Raw genomic sequence first — 23,243 nt, forward strand, 5'->3', positions numbered from 1 at the left:
ACCTAATCCATGAAGTGAAGAAGAAGAAGAAGAAGAACAAAACAACCATTATTACGTGTAACCATAATAACTATGGTAATCACTAATACCACTATTATTTCTGTCGCCATCTAATAAATCTGTTTCCAACAACGTTATACACTACCGCCACCACTGCTATTTTCTACTATTGTTACGCCCGCTTACCATCATTACTATTGTTACTTCCGTCACTAATGTTGCTACCTTCACTTATATTGATATTACTCATACTGCCATTACTTTTACCATTACTATTTTAACATCACTGTTATTGCTGTTATCTTACTTACAAATGACTTTTAAGGAATCCGGAGGTTCATTGCCGCCCTCACATAAGTCCGCCACCGGTCCCTATTCTGAGCTAGATTAAGGGAAGACTCCACTGAAAATCATGAAAATTTTTCCAAATTTTTTTAGCTATTTCACTTATTCAGAATTTATATTTTCATACCCCAAATGGATTCTGCTCAATTCTGATTACAAATACTCGTATGTTTACACTTTTTAAATTAAGGCTGGAAGGGGGCGTGGAATTTAAAGAGCTGTCAAAATTGTTTTTCATCGAAGAATTCTTTTTTAAAATTTCTGATTACAAATCTAGTAACTTTTTATTGGCTCCCTGAAGTTACTAGATGAAAGTAGCGGAGGAGAATATTAATTTACATAAATATTCATTTTATTTTCAAATCTATTTTTCTGTGTTCATTTTTGTTGATTCAACACCAACTTTCTTATGCCAAATATTAATAAATCTGGATGAAATTTTTACTGAAAGTATTTATGAGGTAGCTGCATGTTTCTATGCATTTCTTAAGAAAAATATTAATAAAATAAACTAGCAGCATTTCTCACAAAATAATTGCATAGAAACATGCAGCTACCTCATAAATACTTGCAGTAAAAATTTCATCCACATTTATTAATATTTGGCATAAGAAAGTTGGTGTTGAATCAACAAAAATGAACACAGAAAAATAGATTTGAAAATAAAATGAATATTTATGTAAATTAATATTCTCCTCCGCTACACTCATCTAGTAACTTCAGGGAGCCAATAAAAAGTTACTAGATTTATAATCAGACATTTTAAAAAAGAATTCTTCGATGAAAAACAATTTTGACAGCTCTTTAAATTCCACGCCCCCTTCCAGGCTTAATTTAAAAAGTGTAAACATACGAGTATTTGTAATCAGAATTGAGCTGAATCCATTTGGGATATGAAAATATAAATTCTGAATAAGTGAAATAGCTAAAAAAGAATTTGGAAAAATTGTCATGATTTTCAGTGGAGTCTTCCCTTAACCCAGTCCCTGCCATTATATCCTACCGCCCTCAAATCTATTTTAATATTATCCTCCCATCTACGCCTTGGCCTCCCCAAAGGTCTTTTCGGCTCAGGTCTACCAACTAACATCACAGTCTACTATATACAGTCACGAAGCTTGAGCTTTGAGGGTGCTAGAAACAATAGACTGTGCCGGTACTATTTTGCATTGCCAGTAATGAGCCGATATTAGCGATCCTAGTGGTGAGCAACTACCTAATGTTTGCATGTTTACTACGTATAGAGCTTCGTGACTGTATATACTAGACTGTGCTAACATTCTATACCTATCCGTTTCTAGATTCACCCATGCGTGTTGTATGTCCATCCCATCTCAGACGTCTGGATTTGATGTTCCTGTGGGCATCCATCAAAGAGATGGAGTGGTCAGTTTTCTTAATTTGAGACCGGAGCAAATCTGGAAATCTAACCATTGATGGTGGTGGTGGTGGTGGTGGTGGTGATGGTGGTGTGATTATGAATATACTGTCTGCGCTACGTAAAATGGATCTGAATAAAACCTAATATATGTACGGTAATTGTATATGTGAAAACAATAATTGAAAGGGGTTTATCAACTGCGCCTATAAACCACTTCTACAATTAATTCCTAGTGATAGCTCCAGGTATAGCCACTTCCCTGCAATCAGTGGCCTGTTAAATCGCGTTGCCGGGGTTTGTAATGAATCTCAAAGACACAAACTACCAATTTGGCCAGAGACTGTACTATGTATCGTTTTTCTAAGGCGTGCAATAGTAAAAAAAATGCCTTAAGGTGTTCAAAGCCGGTTCTCCTTCGGTGTGTGGGAGGGTGAAGGGGCAATAGGAGGTCTACGAATTCCTGAGCCACCGCCTAATGGTTTCTCATTGGCCGACGCAGGCCGTGACGTGAGCACAACACAAGATGGCACCGGTTGTTGTTACCTGTCTCGTGTAACCGAGCTGAAATCGAGTCTAAAGACACGAGCGTTCGGTTGCGTCCGGCGTGCTGAAAAGCCAGCAATTTCTGCGGTGCTATTTTTTTTTTTTTTGTTTACCGTTTTAAATTGTATTTCTTATAAACAGTGGTGTGTTTTGAAGTGAGTAGGAGTGCGTGGTGTGCTGCCAGTGTTGTGGTCTTGGTGAGGTGTTAAAAGGTGTTTGCTTCCGGTGCACTTTTGTTCGGTCGTGCTAGTGAGTTAGTGTTGCATTCGTGCGTTGAAGTCTCCGACTGATTGTGAGTGAGTTCTTTCATATAGTGCCTGTGGATAATACTATGGATTTATCTTCGCTCTGCGACCTCCTGCCGTCAAGGGGATATATAAACTAAGCTATGTAGGACAGGTAAGGTTTCAGATATTATATTACTTCTGAATAATAAGTCAGAACTGATATTCTTTTAATACCGTAAAATGCTAGAAGGCTGTAACCCATGTCTGAAGATGAATTTTTAAATCTAGTATCTGCTGTCCATCGTAAGACGATCTAGTGTAGAGTTGAAAGCTATTTGTAGTCTCTAACATGTAAAAAAAATCATTTCATAATTTGAAAACATCATCACACTCATCTTCGGGATTTGGCCTTTTGACCTGATCCGCCACCTCTAAAATTGGCCTTCCTAGTGACTTTTTCCCTTTTGGATTACTTATTCGTTGCTGCACTTGCAACATCTGTACCTAGCTGACATTCAATCAATATAATCATTTCAAATCTTATGGTATTGTTTCATGATCCGTAGAATGTTTAATTTAGCTGTTACATCATCTTTTCTTTTCTTATTTTTTGTCTAAGAGCGTATACTCTTTATTTCGTCTGCTTCAATTCCCTTTTCTGAATCTTTTATTAGGACCCACTTTTCGCTGAGTATTTTTCCGCACGTTTTTTCGCTAATGTTCAGCGCATTGTTCTACAGAAATATTTAACTTTTTTTTTTTTTCAATTTCATTGCTTTCCTCATATGATATGGGACAGTCCAGATATTTAAGGAATTCTACTTGTTCAACTGATTTATTTTTAATACTCGTTTTACTCTTATAGGTTATAGTCATAGGAATGCCTCTATTTTAATTTTATCTGTATGAAATCATCAAGTCTGCTCCCGAAAAAGGTGACAGCTAGAATTTATAAAACAGTTATATTACCGTATGGTTGAAAGAGGAACAGAGGTTAAGGATGTTCGAGAATGAGGTGCTTAGCAAAGCAGTTGGGGCTAAAACGGATGACGTTACAGGAGAATGGAGAAAGTTACACAACGCAGAACTGCACGCATTGTATTCTTCATCTGACGTAATTAGAACATTAAATCCAGACGTTTGAGATGGGCAGGGCATTTAGCACGTATGAGTGAATTTAGGAATGGATATAGAATATTAGTTGGGAGACCTGAGGGGAAAAGACCTTTGGAGAGGCCGAGACGTAGATGAAAGGATAATATAGAAATGGATTTGAGGGAAGTGGATTGTCATGCTAGGGACTGGATTAATCTTGCTCAGGATAGGGACCGATGGCAGGCTTATGTGAGGGCAGCAATGAACCTTCCGGTTCTCTAAAAGCCATTTGTAAGTATATACATAGTTTCGAACTTCATGAAAGAATGGAAAATAATATTGTCGATAAAGGAATTCGGTTACAGAACAGAAATAAAATTGCCGATCAGAATTATTAATCAGAAAATGATCTCGAAATTGCAGCAAGTGAATTGAATAGATTTGGTAGAAAAAATGGCATGGACATGTGAAGTGTCAACTGAAAATTAAGGGACCCTGCGGAAAAAAACACACAAAAGGTGAAGATAGTTAAAGTTGACAGAATCATAGATAGATCACATATTTCGGAAATCTAGTGTCAGTAACTAATTGAAGAGTCCACTGCAAGAATGTTGGATGTCACTTTCTTGCCGAAAATGAACCAAGACTGTCAATGCATAGCTTAAGACATATAGAATGTACATAGAGAGTTATATGGCATTAACACTGATAGTCATTGTCCAGTAATGTTCGGAAAATCACAGTTAAGCTTTGAGGGCTAAGCATTTCAAACTTTCAATTGCTTCTCCTGAAAAATGTATTCCAAATGACATCCATCATTCTTCCAATGGACTCTTGAATTATAATTTCATTGATATAACATTACGAAAGTAGCCTGTAATAGGATGAACGAAATATTTAAATAGCATTTCGGCAAACATATGTCAGCTAGTACTAAATTACGTATTGATAATACTTGTTCTAAACCAACTTGATTGTAGAAAAGCAAATATTGGGTCATAAATAAAAGAGATTAAAAAAAACGGGAAGCTAGACAAGTGTGATTCTTGAGAGCTTTGCTGAGTTTTACTGTACAAATTAAGTAGAAGCACAGATATCCGGGAAACACTCAAAAGTTCAGAATATAATAGAAGAAATTAATTACACCGGCAAAACTGGAGAGACCACGAAAATAGCTTTCTCATAGAAAGCACCAGGACGGAGAGATTTGTGGCGACCAAGAAACTGAGTGATCAGGGACACTAGAGTAAGAGGATCTGAAGTCTGATTGGTTTATATTGGTACAGGATATTTAGTAAAAGAAAGAGGTACTCTCTCTACTTGTAGAACTCATCATTGCTGTAACCTCTCAGTAAGTATAGCGAGCGCCGGCGTTTTTGGCTCGTGTCCTTGAGTAAAAAGCCAGTCAATGAGCATTTGTTGCCAGTACAGCTGAGAAGGTACCACCCGAATACACGTCACGTCACCAATCTGCAAATCACAGTTGCCAGTCTTATTGCCCACTGACTGCAGCAAAGGCAAAATACTCGCACTTTTCATTTCTGGGATGTGTCCCTGGGTACAGCTCCCGGACAGTAGCAACTGTTGCCACTTCGGCTGACAGTGGTACTACCTCATAAACATAAGTCAGCAATCTGCAAATCGCATTTATTGTCAGCTTTTTCGCCCTCAGACTGTGGTAAAGATAAGATACTGGCTCTCAACGTTCCCATTACTTATTTCACACAGCAAAAACGATGGCTTTGGTTATATCTTAGGATGATGGGGGAAGGAGGAAAATCCCTGGTTTGTAGTCAATGGGGGAAGCAGTGGCGGAGCCGTCCGTATCATAATTGTAAATCTTTGCTTTTTTTCAACAGTGGTCTGAAAAATCACAAACACAAGCGAAATTACCTTTATTAAATAAAATAAATATTTAGCATATATGCACTTAAGAGGAGAGGATGGCATTTTTTTTTAACTTTTTTCCTATTTGGTGTAAATTATTAATTTTTTGTATGTAGGGAGCTCATAGCTGTGGCAACTCAATCAAATAAAAATATTTTGAAAAAAAAAAAAAAAAGAATATTTGTGGGCCCAAATTTGAAAAAAAAAATATACCCAATGCAGGATTGTACTAAGACCGATATCTCTAAACCGTTTTTAAAGATAGATTCAAATAGTTTTTGCAATGTATTTACAAAAGTATGTTATACAATCTATCTGCAACATTATTTTGATATTAGTCCCTACGTTTGTAAAATAAACAATTAAAATTTAGTAACAATTTTCTGATTTACTTTCTTGCAAACAAACGGACGTATTTTTTAAATGAAATCAATTAACAAAATTCTGTTGCAGAGAAAAGTTTCCTAATAGTCTAAAGAATGTATGTTCTAAATTTCATGCATGTATCTTTAATAGTTCAGAAATTATATTCATTTTGTCTGGCAATGTAGCAAAAACAATGAAGTTACTGGAAACCGATAAAAGCGGGCGTGTGATTTAAAAATCCATAGCGCAGGAAGTTTAAAAATGACGTCTCAACATCCGATAAGGGCACAAATACCCACAAAATATTATGCAATGCATTCCACGCATATGAAAGGGTATTTTAAAGAAAAAAAAAAATTGAAAATTTAATTTCCCGGAAACAACAATAAAAGTGGGCGAGTGATTTAAAAATCCATAATGCAGGAAGTTTAAAAATGGCGATCCGCACATATCACAGAATATTTTAAATAGCCTATATATTTTTTTAAATTTAGTCGTTTTTCATCAAACATACGGTACCATCCTCTCCCCTTAACACAATCATCACACTTACGATCTATTTCAACTCACAATAAAATAACTCAAAATGTGAACACTGATATAATCAGACAGGGGATTTTGGGTCCCGATGCTGAACGTCAAGTTACGTCAGTTGCAAGGAGGCCTTTGAACTCATTGCTACGCTCCCTCCGTAAGCCAAGGGACGTGACATCTTGTCACTGTATAGGGAGTACTGTAATTGCAAGTTATCTTGAACCTTCTGAGCGGGGACAGAGGGGCAGAGGGAAGGAAGCGAGTAACGCGGGTGGAGCCAACTGAGTTGTTTGCGCATGCTCCGCAGCATAATCTCTTGTCAAGAAACATAGAGCTATTTCCTTCACTGCGTACCAGTAGTGTTAACATGGAGCAGCAACCACAGGGTAGTAATTATGGTGAAATCACACCACCGCGGAGAAAAAGTAACGCTGTTATCCATAGCCGAGAAAGAGAAATTATCGCAAATATAATAAAATTATGCGTTGCGAGGAGGAAAAATTAAACAAATATTTGCTGGAACCTCTTCATAAGGAATATGAGAGAGAGGCTAAATACTCTGGCAAAAGTATCAGTTCCGTGAAGAGAATTAAAAATAATATTGAATAACAACCGAATGAACCTCACACTAGTCCGGGAAAGAATAGGTATGTAATGTTAGAAATTATTGCTATGATAGTTATGTACAATAGTGTGTGTATTGAGAGCGACATAATGAATTACTGTTGTAAGTTATTATTTTCTTATAGTTCTACTAAACATATTATTTCATTCCAGAATTATACTTGTGTAAAGTTGAAGTGGACGACTTCGATCAACATGTTATTCGGGATACAATCGAAGAATTCTATCGTGTTCAGAAAGTAGTACCTACGATTAAGAAGATAATTCCGAATGGATGATGCCATTGACGAAATAATTAATTTTGGAACAAGCGATTATGGCAGCAATGATAGGGATATGGATTGTGTATAATTGTAAATTAATGTAAACTCAAATAATAAGCCTGTAAAATATTGTTATAAGAATATGTACATATTAGCTGAAGGGGTAAGTCATGCAGGGCTATATAATGTACAGAAATAGCTGTAGTAACTCCTCCATTGCCGGTCCCCAGCCCGGATGAGAGAGGAGTGTACACACGATTATATTTAAATACTTACTCATTACAGGTTAATTAAAGCTTGCTACGAAACTATGTTCTCCTCTCAAAACCGGAGTATCCAGAGAAGATGATGTCTTCTGTATTGAACCAAGTTCTTTTACAGTAGAGAGCCGTAAGGTAAAATAACCAAGGTTTTTTGAAAAGAGTCACGTTACCCGAGGGAGGGGCATCCTTGCCGTGTCGTTACGTTGATGAGTACATGCCGAACCGAGCAGTTCCAAAGACAGACTTAGGGGATGTAAGGTTCAAGATAACTTGCAATGACAGTACATCAGTAGGGTTTGAAGTAAGCTGTTGGTGTAGAGAAACGTCTTATTTCTAACTGCCTGTGCTAACATAAATCAAAAGGGGCATAGTGAACCTAATTCAGAATAATAATGATGGGTAGTGAAATAAATTTTAATGACTTTTCAATGCCTGGGAGCTTCAAATAATCAGCTACATCCTCATACTTCGTCCACATTCAATAGCTTTACAGCAATTGCTATTACGCATAATTTGTAGATGTAATTCTCATTGTACTCATTCCGGATTCTGACAACTTCAAAACGAATTTTTATTTCTTTCCGCTCCGCTTTTGTTGAGTGGTTGACTCACCCGCGTGTTTTGTCACCCCTTCTGATGCTGGTGCGACAGGAAATGTTGCTTCCTCACCGTACATTTTAACTTTGACTACAATTTCTCGTCTATGACTGTGATTCGCTTCTCCACGTTTACATCTACTGCGCATTTTTAAAGCGACTCTTAAAAGTTATGTTCCAAGTCCACATTCTATCAGCAACTTTACGATTCTGTTTGATGTTTTCAACAACAGTATAACAGGATGCTGGAATTTACAACTCTTATGAGTCGGCCATTGGCAACCAAGAATTTACACCACCGGCCTTGTCTCTAGGCAGTTTTCCTCTCCGCACTTTCTGGAAGTGACTAACAACCGTTCCTCAAGGATCTCGCCGTGAGCTACAGTTTGTTCAAGTTTCGTGCTCAAGGAGATGCGCTTTTTATATATATATATATATATATATATATATATATATATATATATATATATATATATATATATATATATACAGAGTGTAACAAAAGTTTCTGTAACAGTATGTTAAAATTATTCTCTCGTTTAGTTTCCATTTTCTCAGGAACCATGACCAAATTTTATGGTGTAGGAGTTGGTACTACTTGATTGTGGTGTGATGCAATTCTTTATTAATAATTTGACTGAAAATTTGATATTTACCACCAAATATTAAAAAAAAAAATTTTTCACTGTACCAGAAACTTTTTTACACAATCTATACACACAGGGTGATTCACGAGGAGTTGCCGTTACTTACAGAGCTTATTTCCGAAGACATTTTGAGCAAAAATTGTCAAACAAACATGGATCCTATCTCAGTTTTTCACAGTTACACTAATTTGAAGTTGTTGATAAAATACTGTAACTTTTTAAACTAGACAACAATGTAATTTATTGTCACAACAATAACTATTCACTCTCTACAATTTGACTTCACTCCCGTCAACAATGGGATTTGCTCTCCGCACAGCAACACAGCGTTCGTTATTGCACTCCACAAACGACAATGACAATTTACTTGGACTATTACGAACAACAATGAACTGTTAATCTTAACTAATATTCACAAAGGACTATTTACAAATCAGAACTGTCAGTTCTCAGTTCACAGTTCTTCTAGCTCAGTCACTCGAGTTCACAGTATCTCGAACCACAGACCTTCAGAGACAGTCCACTGTACTCGAACTCAGGTCCCTCCAACTGCGGTCCACTGCACTCGAACTCAGGCCTTCGGATGCTGACACACTCGACTCGAACTCCGGTACACGAGGCTTGCTTGCTCTGGCTTACTCACTGACTGAATAAACTGAAAACTGCTCAAGTTCGCTCGCGTTTCTTCTTTTATAGCAAAATCATAGTTGCGAGAAATTTCTACGGGTGTGCAGAGATAGCTCTCTCGAATTACCTGGATGTCTCCACTTCGACGGACTTCTGGAAGAGTCGGGAGGGTCCGTCCCCCCCTTCACTCCGCACGCAGCAGTTGCGCGCGCACCCTCCCCTCGTCGCGTTGACGTAATACACCCCCTCTGCCCTTCAGCATGCAGATGCTCCCCGTACCAGCGTTTCGTCTGCCGCGCGCCCTGCCCCCCAGCGCTCCGCGGAGCCCGCGTCGACCCACACGCGATCCTCCCTCTTGCGGGACGCTGGTCGTGAGTTCGAATCTCGCGTCGCTGTCACAATACCTTTCTTCTTTAGTTTTAAGAGTAAAAGAATATTGCAAATAGAGACTGAATTATTCAGAAATATAATTTTTTTAATTGGCTAGTATTCTGAAGCTAAAAATATGTTTTTTATTCCTTATTTCCTTTGTACAGATTTTTTTTTAACTACAAATTTCATTATTCTCTTCTAACGACTCGATTCTTCACAGTTAAATCTTGAATCCTAATGTACAGTGTTAAAGAGTTTAGGAGAGTGGCGTGATTTGTAACAATTGTTGTGACAAGTGCGTTAGAATAATGTAATTTTGTTTTAGAAATCGAAAAAAAAATCTGTTCACAGCAACTATGTGTACGCAAACTACTGCGAATAATTTAATCCAACTATAATGTTCTTGTTAATCAAAATTTGATGACTATTGTCTGTTTGAGGTGTAGAACTTATTCTTCCATCGTGTTCTAGTTTCCCGAGATTCCTCGTACCGTGGGCAATGTTGCTAATTTTCGGGAAAAGTCGCTAAACCTTGGGCTTTCGAAGTTATTACCTACTTATTTAGTCGATCTTCTTATTCTGTAGTGAGGATCACATAAGAACAGTTCCTAAACAGCAAATATTGCCGTCTTGTCAGTGTTGCCAACTGTTACCAGATATCACACGATCCTACGTTATAATTGACTTATTTACTTACTGTACTTTATGTTAGAAGGTTATTCTAAATAATTCAATAATTTGTAACATGTTTTCATAGGCAAACTATACGGATCAACATGTCAAGTGTTTTGTCTGGCAATACGAAATGCATTGGTTTGACTAAACAATTGACTCACCAGACCTAACCTAAAAATTTATTTTGTTTGACCACATGAAATTATTAGTAGCTACTAACTTCGAAAACTTACCTGACTATAGTCTTCAATTATAACCACAACGCAACACATAAAATAACTATTATGTATTAATATTAGTACTGATATTAATTATTAGTACGTTCAAATTTCACTAGCATCCACTAACCGGCTCAGAAATCTAGTGCAATTTTAGTTTCATGGAACTCCAGTACCGACAAATATTGTCGATATTTGTTTAAGTTGCCAACATACCAGTTACAAAATCACTACCATTTGTAGTATTTGTCAGTATCGAAATTCGAAACAAAGTTGGCAAAAGAAAATTCAACCTGCAAACTATAAAATCACCACAATCCACTAGCATGTGTAGTAATGGGGGGAAAATGGTTAGGTTTCACCCTTAGGATATGAAGTAAGCTGACCCGGACTATAGAGGTGTACAGATTTTACACATAGCTTTCCATCTTTCACGGTCACTAGCTAGGGTTTTAGCCCCGTTTATATCTAGTCCTCTTTCTTTCATGATTTTACCTATAGATTCTTCCCACGTTTGACTAAGACTTTCTTTAGGTCTCTTCCATTCTGCTCTGGCCGGCCACACCCCACCCTCATCCTCTCTTCCCTCATTCGCTGAACATTGTTTTTCTCACTCTATCTCTTTTAGCTTTCTCCTTCTTACTTCGAGGTTTGTAATGGGTATAAAATTCCATATTTCTGATTAGCAACTTTTTTGTGGTAATTTATTTAAATTTAAGGGAAAATCTTAGGTATTTTGTAAATAAAAACTTTTATTTTATCGCCATATCTAAGAAGAAAATTACTTTTATTTACTTACTGACTTACTTACTTACTGGCTTTTAAGGAACCCGGAGGTTCATTGCCTCCCTCACATAAGCCCGCCATTGGCCCCTATCCTGAGCAAGATTAATCCATTCTCTATCATCTTATCCCACCTCCCTCAAATCCATTTTAATATTATCTTCCCACCTACGTCTCGGCCTCCCTAAAGGTCTTTTCTCCTCCGGTCTCCTAACTAACACTCTATATGCATTTCTGGATTCGCCCATACGTGCTACATGCCCTGCCCATCACAAACGTCTGGATTTAATGTTCCTAATTATGTCAGGTGAAGAATACAATGCGTGCAGTTCTGTGTTGTGTAACTTTCTCCATTCTCCTGTAACTTCATCCCTCTTAGCCCCAAATATTTTCCTAAGAACCTTATTCTCAAACACCCTTAAACTCTGTTCCTCTCTCAAAGTGAGAGTCCAATTTTCACAACCATACAGAACAACCGGTAATATAACTGTTTTATAACTGTATAACTGTTTTATACTTTTACATCCTTTTTTTTTTTGTGAGTCTCTGAAAAACTCTTCCTTACTTCTAGATCACGTGAAATATGCAGATCTGGTGAATTTACGATTTCCTATTTTAATCTCTTATTTTGTGTGTAAATAAAAAGTAGCTTTATAGTGGTATTTCTCTATATAGCAGTGCTTTTATTTTATATTTAAGTTCAAAGTGCAGTACAGGTAATCGAAAAGTGAATAACTTAATGACGAACAGCGTTATAGGAAAATTTTGAGAAACATTGTATGTGTCCACTACAGTGGAAGAAGATTCAACAAGAGCTTGATGTTTATATTTTAAGTACGTCTTTCTGCGAAATTAACTGACTTGAAAAGTATATTCGAACGCAAAAATCATATCAAGTAGGCCTATTCTTACCCATATCGGGATTCGAAACAAGGTTAACTTTCATTCTAAAGCAAAAACTAGCCCCGATTAGTGCCAGTGAAATTGAGTTTTAGGAAGAACTGTAGGCTTGCACTAAAGTAGATAAGAAAAATGCTGGCATTTTTTAAGAACTAGAAATCTATCCAGTGGTCGGCACCACGCTCTGACCGCCTTTTACCCCCGGGAAAGACCTGGTGCTCAATTTTATAGGAGGCTGAATGAACCTCGGAGCCGTTCTGAAAGTCTGGCAACGAGAAAAAATCTTGTTACCACCTGGGATCGAACCCCGGACCTTCCAGTCCGTAGCCAGCTGCTCTACCAACTGATCGTAATGGGTATAAAATTCCATATTTCTGATTAGCAACTTTTTTGTGGTAATTTATTTAAATTTAAGGGAAAATCTGAGGTATTTTGTAAATAAAAAAAAATATTTTATCGCCACATCTAAGAAGAAAATTACTTTTACATCCTTTTTTTTTTTTGTGAGTCTCTGAAAAAGTCTTCCTTACGTCCGTCCACGTCTACTTGTAGATCACGTGAAATATGCAGACCTGGTGAATTTCCGATTTCTTCTTTTAATCTCTCATTTTGTGTGTAAATAAAAAACTAGCTTTATAGTGGTATTTCTCTATGTAACAGTGCTTTTATTTTATATTTAAGTTCAAATGCAGTACAGGTAGTCGAAAAGTGAATAATGGCGAACAGAGTTATAGGAAAATTTTGGGCAGACGTTGTATGCGTCCAGTGCAGTGGAAGAAGATTCAACAAGGGCTTGATGTTTATATTTTAAGTGCGACATTTTTGCAGAATTAACTGGCTTGAAAAGCATATTGAAACGCGAAATCATATCAAGTATTCTTACCGTTATCGGGATTCAAAACAAAGTCAACTTTCATTCTAAAGCGAAAACTAATTAATTACGTCCATATTAGTAAAAGCCGGAATAGAAATGTTCATTGCTGAACATTATTCTTGTATGTCATGTGATCATTATAATAACTAACTTAGAAGTTGCTTTGAACCAATGTTTTCATGCCTTGTGCATTTTTTAATTTGTTTCTGGAGATCTCTTGTCGTTTGAATGATTTCTGAAAGAATATCTTGCCAAATGCTAAGTTTTCATCCACGAGGAAAAAGATCTTTGGGCTATCCGTTAAACTTGTGGCCATTACACCTAATACATGAAAGAGAGAAGTTGTTTATTTATTTCTTTTATTTTATTGGGTTATTTTACGACGCTGTATCAACATCTAGGTTATTTCGCTTCTGAATGGAATGAAGGTGATAATGCCGGTAAAATGAGTCCGGGGTCCAGCACCGAAAGTTACCCAGCATTTGCTCGTATTGGGTTGAGGGAAAACCCCGGGAAAAACCTCATCCAGGTAACTTGCCTCGATCGGGATTCGAACCCGGGCTACCTGGTTTCTCGGCCAGACGCGCTGACCGTTACTCCACAGGTGTGGACAGAAGTTGTTTAATATTATGTATCATTATTCTACTATACAGCCTCTTTATCACGTTTGTAAGGGATTTACCAACATTTCGTACATAAAAACCGAAACATATTTAATTTATATTCACATAAATATAAAACCAAAAGATCAGATTACATATGCTTGATAGTTCCTAAATGTACTACAACTGTAGCATATAATCACAGTAGCAACTTCGGTCCAAGGATTTATAGATAGATAGATAGATAGATAGATAGATAGATAGATAGATAGATAGATAGATAGATAGATAGATAGATAGATGGATGGATGGATGGATGGATGGATGGATGGATGGATGGATGGATGGATGGATGGATGGATGGATGGATGGATGGATGGATGGATGGATGGATGGGTGGGTGGGTGGGTGGGTGGGTGGGTGTGTGGGTGGGTAGGTAGGTAGGTAGGTAGGTAGGTTCTTTTGCAAAAACATGTGGAACATGTATGGCATCGTCATATACAATTTAAAATACATGATATCATACAATGGATACAAATTGAGATACATGAATATTAAAAAAACTCATCGACATCATACAATGGATTTGCCAATAATACAGTCATAATTCGTGTCCTAAACACTCGGAATGGAAGATTCCTTATATCAACAGGTAGACTATTAAATAATTTAAAAGCAAACAATAGAAAACTATTTTGAGTAATACTGTATTTACATTTGTCAATATATAAATTTGTATTATTTCTTGTAGAATATTTATGAACAGAAGTACATGCTATGTAATTATTAATGTTATTCCGAATGTAAAGAAGACAGGCCAATACATACATAGACGGCAATGTCAAGATTTGTGACCTTATAAAAAAAGGTTTACAATGAGTCGTATTTGGTACTCCATAAATTAATCTTAAAGCTTTCTTTTGTAATATGAAAAGAGCTTGAGCAGAAGTATGGTGACCCCAAAGAATAATACCATAATTTAAATGACTTTGTATAACATGATACTAGATAAATTCCCAAACATACAATTTGCTAATGCTCCTTCTTTCAAAAAATCTATTACAAAATTGCTGTTAACAGAGAAAATTTAAAGTTCTATTATTGTGATATGTGTTTTTTCTTTTTCTTTTGTTCTTTTATTACTTTTTACTCTGTTATGCAATAAAATGTCTTAACATTAACTTATGTGGAATGCCCCCTGAGCACGAGTATGTAACTTACTCTTTCTGGGGGTTCTGGGTTCTAAAGAGTTCATTTATTAAAAAAATCACTTTATTATTATTATTATTATTATTATTATTATTATTATTATTATTATTATTATTTTGAAATATCCCACAGTTTTTCTCTCTCTACCATGAAATCTATAAAGAGGAAGAAATGTGGCAGATTATGTTTCCCTCTCTTTTTCATAAGGTGTTTTGTTTATACAAATTTCCTTGTTCTAATTTTTGTTAATCCTCCGCAGAAAATGGTCGTGATTTAGTCATAAAATTGGAATTAAACATTCAAAAGTTAGAAAGCATCTGTATATGAAATCTCTCAAAAGTCACGAGCGGTGACCTATAGTTAGAAGAACCTGGCTGAAGGAATTTAGAAGGCGTCGCCAAATGTCTGCGATTGATTTTACGACGTTGTTACTCTTCTTGTTATTATGCTGACGGACGAATATAAATACATGAATATATGTATTTTAAGCATACGGGCTTGAAGTCTCCCTGATATTATGTTAGATGTTAGAACACTTCTAAAGGTCAGAGGTCGCTAGCCGTATTTTGAATATCTTTGTCGCTCCTAATATGGATATTTAAGAACGTCAGGAATCGTATAGTTTATTCTGAGTTCTTTGCAATGGAAGCAAAACGTGTTACATCGTAGATTTGCAGTAAGCCTATGCAAATTTCAGGGATTGCTGTGCTGTAGCTGAAGATGTGCCATTCCTAGCTATAGGATTCTATTCTGGGGAAGAAAGTTAAATCTTAGCTCCGACTAGAATAAGGATTTTGTCATGTTGCTGTTCTCGTGTGATGTCAGAGGTCATACTCTACTCGTATGCTCATACATGACAAATGTGTCTCGTTACTTGTAAATATCTAGTTAGTGTTGGGTAGAAAATCTAAACTGAGAGCATCACGAAGGTTCAGTTTTTCGTAACATTTCATTTCCGTTATCGTGTGTAGACGATATTATTGTTTATATTTATTTACTTACGGTTTTACTAATAAAAACTATGTTTAACTATCTTATAGGCCTACTTACACAGTGAATAAATAGCTCGTTTATAAATCATGTGTAAATTCCTGACTAATAATCACTACATACGTCTTGTATAACAGTACAACTATTACATAACTACGTCGTAGCTTCGATATTATTTTATTACGAAAGGTAATAGAATAACTGAGATTTTCTATTGCAGCCGATAATATGTGCTAGTGTGCTGCACTAAGTATCGATAGAACAACAGGGTCTGATGCATTACCACGCTATATTTTGTTCAAAGAGTACAGCTACAGCGATATTATTCTAATTATTCTGTGCTCTTTGTTTTGTTCTTCTGTGATTACTAGGCAATAAAATGACAATCGATACGAACAGCTGTTTGAGATGCGACCATTTTGTATATAGCTACACCAAAGCAATTCCCATGTATAGTTACACATTGTTTATACATCCATCACTTATGTATTGTTTATTAGTAGGTAACGTTTTCTGTCCCATCTCTGCATAAATCTCGTATAAAAATTATACACGGATTGTTAGTAATACCGTTAAACTGTAAATTAAAAGAAATCTCCTAAATTATACCATTAATTTACTATAGGCAGCTACAGTGTCTGTAGCAGGTTAAATTCTGTGAGAGATAGCTTGTAGGACTGTGATGGATAGTCCCTACACCAAATAAAAAAGTGTCAGGGGATTTGAGGAAATCCCAATGTTTGCGTGTGACGTATATACAAGAATGTAATTAGTAGGGTTAAAATAATTACGTACTTAAAATTCTATGAATATATATTTTTATGTGCTTAAAATTTGAAAAACAAAATGTATATATAAGAATTTACTGTCACGGAGCTTATTTCCGAAGACATTCTGAGCAAAAAATGTCATACAAACATTTGTTCTAACCGCAATATTTTAAAAGTTACACTAATTTGAAGTTGTTTGTAAAATACCTTTTTTTCTTTAGTTTTAAGGATAAAAAAGATATTACAAATAGAGATGAACTAATCAGAAGTGCCATTTCTTTGACTAGTGTTCTGAAGCTAAACATGTGTTGTTAATTGCTTTGTACAGATTTTATTTTTCAATTTTTAACTAAACAGGACATCATTTTTACGCACTTTTCACAAAAATTGTTAGAAATCATACGACTTTAGGAACTTGATTTTTTTACAGTTTAATTATGCATCCTAATGTACAGTCTTAAAGAATTTACAAGAGTGGCGTGATTTGTAACAATTGTTGTGATAAATGCGTAAGAAAATGTAATTTTGTAGTTAAAAATGGGGGAAAAATATTCTGTACGAAGCAACTATGTAATTCAGAACACATTTTTAGCTCCAGATTACTAGTAATTAAAGAAATGATACTCCTGAATAGTTCATTCTTTATCTACAATATTCTTTTAACATTAGGCTAAAACTCAAGAATAATGGTATTTTGCAAACAACTTCAAATTAGTGTAATTCTGAAAATATTGACATTAGGATAAATGTTTACTTGACTTTTTTTGCTTAAAATTTCTTCGGAAATAAGCTCCGTAAGGGACAGTAAATCCTCGTGAATCACCCTGTATGTAAATCCCTTACAAACGCTGTATAATAGGACAATGATAATACTGTATATATGGGCTTAAGGCGAGACTCCACTGAAAATAATGAAAATTTTCCAAAAAAAAAAATATTGGCTACTTCAGTAGCAGTCTAGTGGAAGTGGTAGTGGTAATGGTAGTTCTTCCATCCAGACGGCTCGAGTTCAATCTTCGACCAAGTCGTGATGGAAATTGTGATGCTAATATAAGATGAGCATAGAGCTCCGGGCTCTAGGATTTATCATATACTTACCTGGAAATGGAACCTGGCTCTATCAGAGCCGGAGCAGGATGGCCGACTTGTCAATATCTGAACTAGAACAATCATTTCATATAGGGCGCAGAATGAGCCAATTTGAGCCTCAGTGCATGAATCCGTCCCAAGTCCTCAGAAAGCTAGCCAGTCACTAGTGGACATCCAGCGTTATATCTGTGTCAGAGAAGGCAATTCTGTGTTTTGTATTCCTAAAATCCATCACTCTCGGCCAGGGTTGAACTCGGGAAATAAGAATCGAACTGAGCTTCTCACAAACCCATGCTCTAGCATAGATATACCGAAGGGACGTCATCAAGATAGATAGAAATAAGATTTGGGCCGTTAGAACTTATTTATTTTAAGCTTCAAACTGGTCTATCTACTTTGTGGCTAATAGTTTACTACAGTCTAAATGGAATTCTGTTATTATACAATATTTAGTTTTCTTATTTCTTCATTACTTTTATGATCTGGTCTTACTATCCTGTAAGACTTCGAAACCGATTCATTTCAACGCTTTGCTGCGTTTTATTTGCCATTTAGCAACGTCTGTGTTTGTGAACCGTAGAACTATAGTTTTTCTAGAAGTTTAAAAACAATTTCTGATATTATTTTCTTCAATACCGTTTGTTTCATGGTGTCTAAGTGCTAGTCTATTGAAATGTTTGTAATTTACTCTCAAAATAGTTGAGTAAATTATATGAAAAAGTACATTGCAAAGAGTTAAAGAGTACTGATTTACTCTGAGCGATTACTATTTTGGATTTACAACTTGCTTACTTACAAATGGCTTTTAAGGAACCCGAAGGTTCATTGCCGCCCTCACATAAGCCCGCCATCTGTCCCTATCCTGAGCAAGATTAATCCAATCTCTATCATCATATCCCACCTCCCTCAAATCCATTTTAATATTATCTTCCCATCTACGTCTCGGCCTCCCTAAAGGTCTTTTTCCCTCCGGTCTCCCAACTAACACTCTATATGCATTTCTGGATTCGCCCATACGTGCTACATGCCCTGCCCATCTCAAACGTCTGGATTTAATGTTCCTAATTATGTCAGGTGAAGAATACAATGCGTGCAGTTCTGCGTTGTGTAACTTTCTCCATTCTCCTGTAACTTCATCCCGCTTAGCCCCAAATATTTTCCTAAGCACCTTATTCTCAAACACCCTTAACCTATGTTCCTCTCTCAGACTGAGAGTCCAAGTTTCACAACCGGTAATATAACTGTTTTATAAATTCTAACTTTCAGATTTTTGGACAGCAGACTGGATGATAAGAGCTTCTCAACCGAATAATAACACGCATTTCCCATATTTATTCTGCGTTTAATTTCCTCCCGAGTATCATTTATATTTGTTACTGTTGCTCCTAGATATTTGAATTTTTCCACCTCTTCGAAGGATAAATCTTCAATTTTTATATTTCCATTTCGTACAATATTCTGGTCACGAGACATAATCATATACTTAGTCTTTTCGGGATTTACTTCCAATCCTATCGCTTTACTTGCTTCAAGTAGAATTCCCGTGTTTTCCCTAATCGTTTGTGTATTTTCTCCTAACATATTCACGTCATCCGCATAGACAAGAAGCTGATGTAACCCGTTCAATTCCAAACCCTGCCTGTTATCCTGAACTTTCCTAATGGCATATTCTAAAGCGAAGTTAAAAAGTAAAGGTGATAGTGCATCTCCCTGCTTTAGACCGCAGTGAATTGGAAATGCATCATATAGAAACTGACCTATACGGACTCTGCTGTATGTTTCACTGAGACACATTTTAATTAATCGAACTAGTTTCTTGGGAATACCAAATTCAATAAGAATATCATTTAATACTTCCCTCTTAACCGAGTCATATGCCTTTTTGAAGTCTATGAATAACTGATGCACTGTACCCTTATACTCCCATTTTTTCTCCATTATCTGTCGAATACAAAAAATCTGATGAATAGTCGACCTATTACGCCGAAAACCGCGCTGATGATCCCCAATAATTTCATCTACGTACGGAGTTAATCTTCTCAAAAGGATATTGGACAAAATTTTGTACGACGTCAACAAAAGTGATATTCCTCGAAAGTTACCACAGTTGGTTTTGTCCCCCTTTTTAAAAATAGGTACAATTATGGACTCCTTCCATTGTTCTGGTACAATTTCCTTTTCCCAAATAGCAAGTACAAGTTTATAAATTTCGCTATATAATGCACTTCCACCCTCTGTATTAATTCTGCTGGAATTTGATCGATACCTGGAGACTTGTACTTTTTCAGATTTTCTATCGCAATTTCGACTTCTGAAAGCGTGGGTTCGGGTATAAATGGCTCAGCAGTTTGTATTTCAATTTCGTCCCGATCATTTCTATTTGGCCTATGTACATTTAGTAGTTGCGCAAAATAGTTTTTCCATCTGTTTAGGATTGATGGAGAGTCTGCAAGCAAGTCACCATTCTCATCCTTGATCACGTTTACCCTTGGCTGATATCCGTTCTTAAATTCTTTTATACCCTTATATAGATCTCGAATGTTTTTATTCTTACTATTTGTTTCTACCTCATTCAGTTTTTCCTTCAAGTAACCTCTCTTTTTATTCCTAAGTGTACGACTTGCTTCCCGTCTTTCATTGAAATAATTATCTCTCTTTTCCTCAACTGGATCCTGTAAGAATTTCAATTTTGCCTGTTTCCTTCTTTCTACTACCATGCAACAATCTTCATCAAACCACGGTTTCTTTTTCTTAGTTTCATAATAACTATTTTGGATTACTGTAACTTATTTATAAATTGAACTTTCTTATTCTTTAGTTTCTTATAGGAAGTGTAATGTGGAACGCGGAATTACACGTTTTCACAATCACTGCTGTTGAAGTAAAAATGAGCGTATTGTCTCTGCGATCGGCAGAAGTTGATGCAATAAGAGACGATAAATTAGGGTTATAAATAATGCTGTTATACTCAATATCCTTCATCATTTAAAAAATTCAACAATTGTTTTATGATACTTGCTAAAACAATATGTAAAAGAATGAAGCACACAAAACCAAATTAATTGTTTATGAAATTGATTTTCAAATGTTTTATGAGTTCTTTCATTTGATTTAAAGTATGGTGCACCACGATTTAATTTTAAATTACCGACACCAACTGGATCGGACATTGCACTGGTTTATTGTTGGCGATGTAGGAACATTCACTAAATCGTTGACACTTTGTAACTGAACTGCAGAAGAGAGGTTAGGAAATGCATATTTCATTGCTTGTTCTAGCACTCGTCCCAGTCTACTTTTTTTTGGCTCAATTTTTACGCTTATCGCTAGTATCAAAAAACAGGACTCTGGTCATGTGTATTAAATGTATTACACTGGATTTTATCAGCATTATGTGTTAGTTTATTTCCAATAAACCTAACTTTGATTAGCTTTAATATTGTGTTAGAAGTCTTGTATGAATTATTAGTTAATGACAAGTCTCTTAACTTACATAATTTCGCAGCTAGGATGCTGGAAATCTTTAAGTACACTTATGTCTGCGAACATTTCTTTCTTCTAAAACAACCTGATGTAAAATATTGCGCGTACACTTCTAATAGACTATCATCTCGTAACTGCTTTACATTTATGTAGTAATAGTAATCATCCTAATATAGAAAGACTCGTCCTGACCAAATAGTATAGGCGATCTAGAGATTATAAGTGATTATGTATGAGTGGTAAGCCATAATGACCATATGGACGCTTATATTACATAGGCCTATTTGATATGATTTGATTTGCAATGTTTAATGTAATGGCATGTCGCATTAATTTTGTACAACTCTAAACGAAAAAGAAGCCAAGTTCATGTGATGTAAACACGTCCGTAATATTGTGGAAGGAATAAACTGCGTCACCTTTACCTCCCCTCCGTTATGCCCTTCCTTGATCTAAACCTTTTATTTATAATTCACCTTATTGTGACTGCTCTGTAGGCTTAAGTTTCAAATTGTAGAGGCAAAAGAGTGATAACTAGAGCCTGGATGTTTGGCAAAATACCTTTTTACTGAGTCGAAGTAAATCATTATTTTCATAGATATAAATCTGATATGGGGTAAATCAAAGTGATAGAAATAATAATCCGTGACGCTACAGCCCGTGAAGGGCCTAGACCGACCAGCTGGCTGCTGGCCTCACGTCCACATGCCGAAGCAAAGGTGGACGATCATCCAACCAGATTGAAGGTATCGTGCGGTTAGCACGATGATCCCCCCAGCCGTTATAGCTGGCATTCGCAACCGAATTTCGCTACCTATCGTAGCTCCCCAAATGCATCACGATGCTGGGTGGGCACCGGTCCCATACAGTGGCCGAAATTTCATGAGAAAATTTCTTCTCCCATGAGGACTCGAACCAGCGCGCATTCCGTAACGCAAGTCCTAGGCAGGATGCCTTAGACCACAACGCCACGGCGCGGGACAAATCAAAGTGATAGAGCCAATTTTTATTTTGCCTTGTTAGGGTGTTTCTTACTGATTCAATAATATATGCTTTTTTTTTGTCATTTTGAAGCAATATTTCTTGTTTACTTGCAATTTTCTAATTAATTGTAATGTAATGTGTATGAAATTTAAATATATGAAACAATTACTCACTTTATTAACAATAGTAAAATAAAAGTAATTTATTTCGATTCTTAATATGCTAATAATCGTGCTTTAATACTATTGGTGTAATATGAGTAATGATCGACAAACCACAGTTACAAATTTAATGCCATGTCTTGACGATACCAATAATCAGCTTCATAATTTTAAATATTAAGCCCGTTCTCATAGAAGTTGTCACGTAGCATTTTCAATTGTTTGCTTTCATATTTTCAAATCTTACTATCACAATTTTGTGCTACACGTGTTTATTATTGCAGGAGAAAGAAATTTGAGTGAGGAACAGTCAGTTATTGTCGGGTGACAGAAGGTATAGCTAGAATGTCTAAATTCAGTAATCTATTGAAAAGTAAACTTCATGCTTACGTTAGTGAATTTGGTGCCCATGTGTTTTCAACCGATGGAACAGTTTTGTTGTGTTAAGTTTGTAAAAAGACAGTTAATCACAAAAAAAGTATTTTATAAGTCAACATGTGTCAACTACGAAATAAAAATTAGAGTTATGTTGATATAATTTAAGTGTATTGCTAAAATATATTATGCCTTTTTAAAATTTATAATGCCTTTTTCAAAATATATTGTGCCTTTTTTACATTTTTATTGCCTTTTTTGTCTGCCTATTTGAACTGTTATAAATGCCTAAACATCCGGGCTTTGGTGATAACAATAGACTGTATTACCATTATGTGTAATGCTTACACTTTCTCTAAC

The 23,243-nt window shown here is 36.0% G+C and overlaps 1 protein-coding gene across 2 annotated transcripts in view; it reads left to right on the plus strand.

Moving 5' to 3' along the window:
• Positions 1-2,303: 2,303 nt before the first annotated feature.
• The window catches only part of dgo (ankyrin repeat domain containing protein 6 diego), a 392,714-nt gene continuing 371,774 nt past the window's right edge, over positions 2,304-23,243 (plus strand). Inside the window, exon 1 of one of the 2 annotated variants that reach the window (XM_069832665.1) lies at positions 2,304-2,668. The gene's annotated coding sequence lies outside the window, so the exon portion shown is untranslated. The remainder of the gene's footprint in view (positions 2,669-23,243) is intronic. The other variant, XM_069832664.1, reaches the window with a different exon arrangement.

Source organism: Periplaneta americana, chromosome 8 (genome assembly GCF_040183065.1).
Source record: "Periplaneta americana isolate PAMFEO1 chromosome 8, P.americana_PAMFEO1_priV1, whole genome shotgun sequence".
Taxonomy (NCBI): Eukaryota; Metazoa; Arthropoda; class Insecta; order Blattodea; family Blattidae; genus Periplaneta; species Periplaneta americana.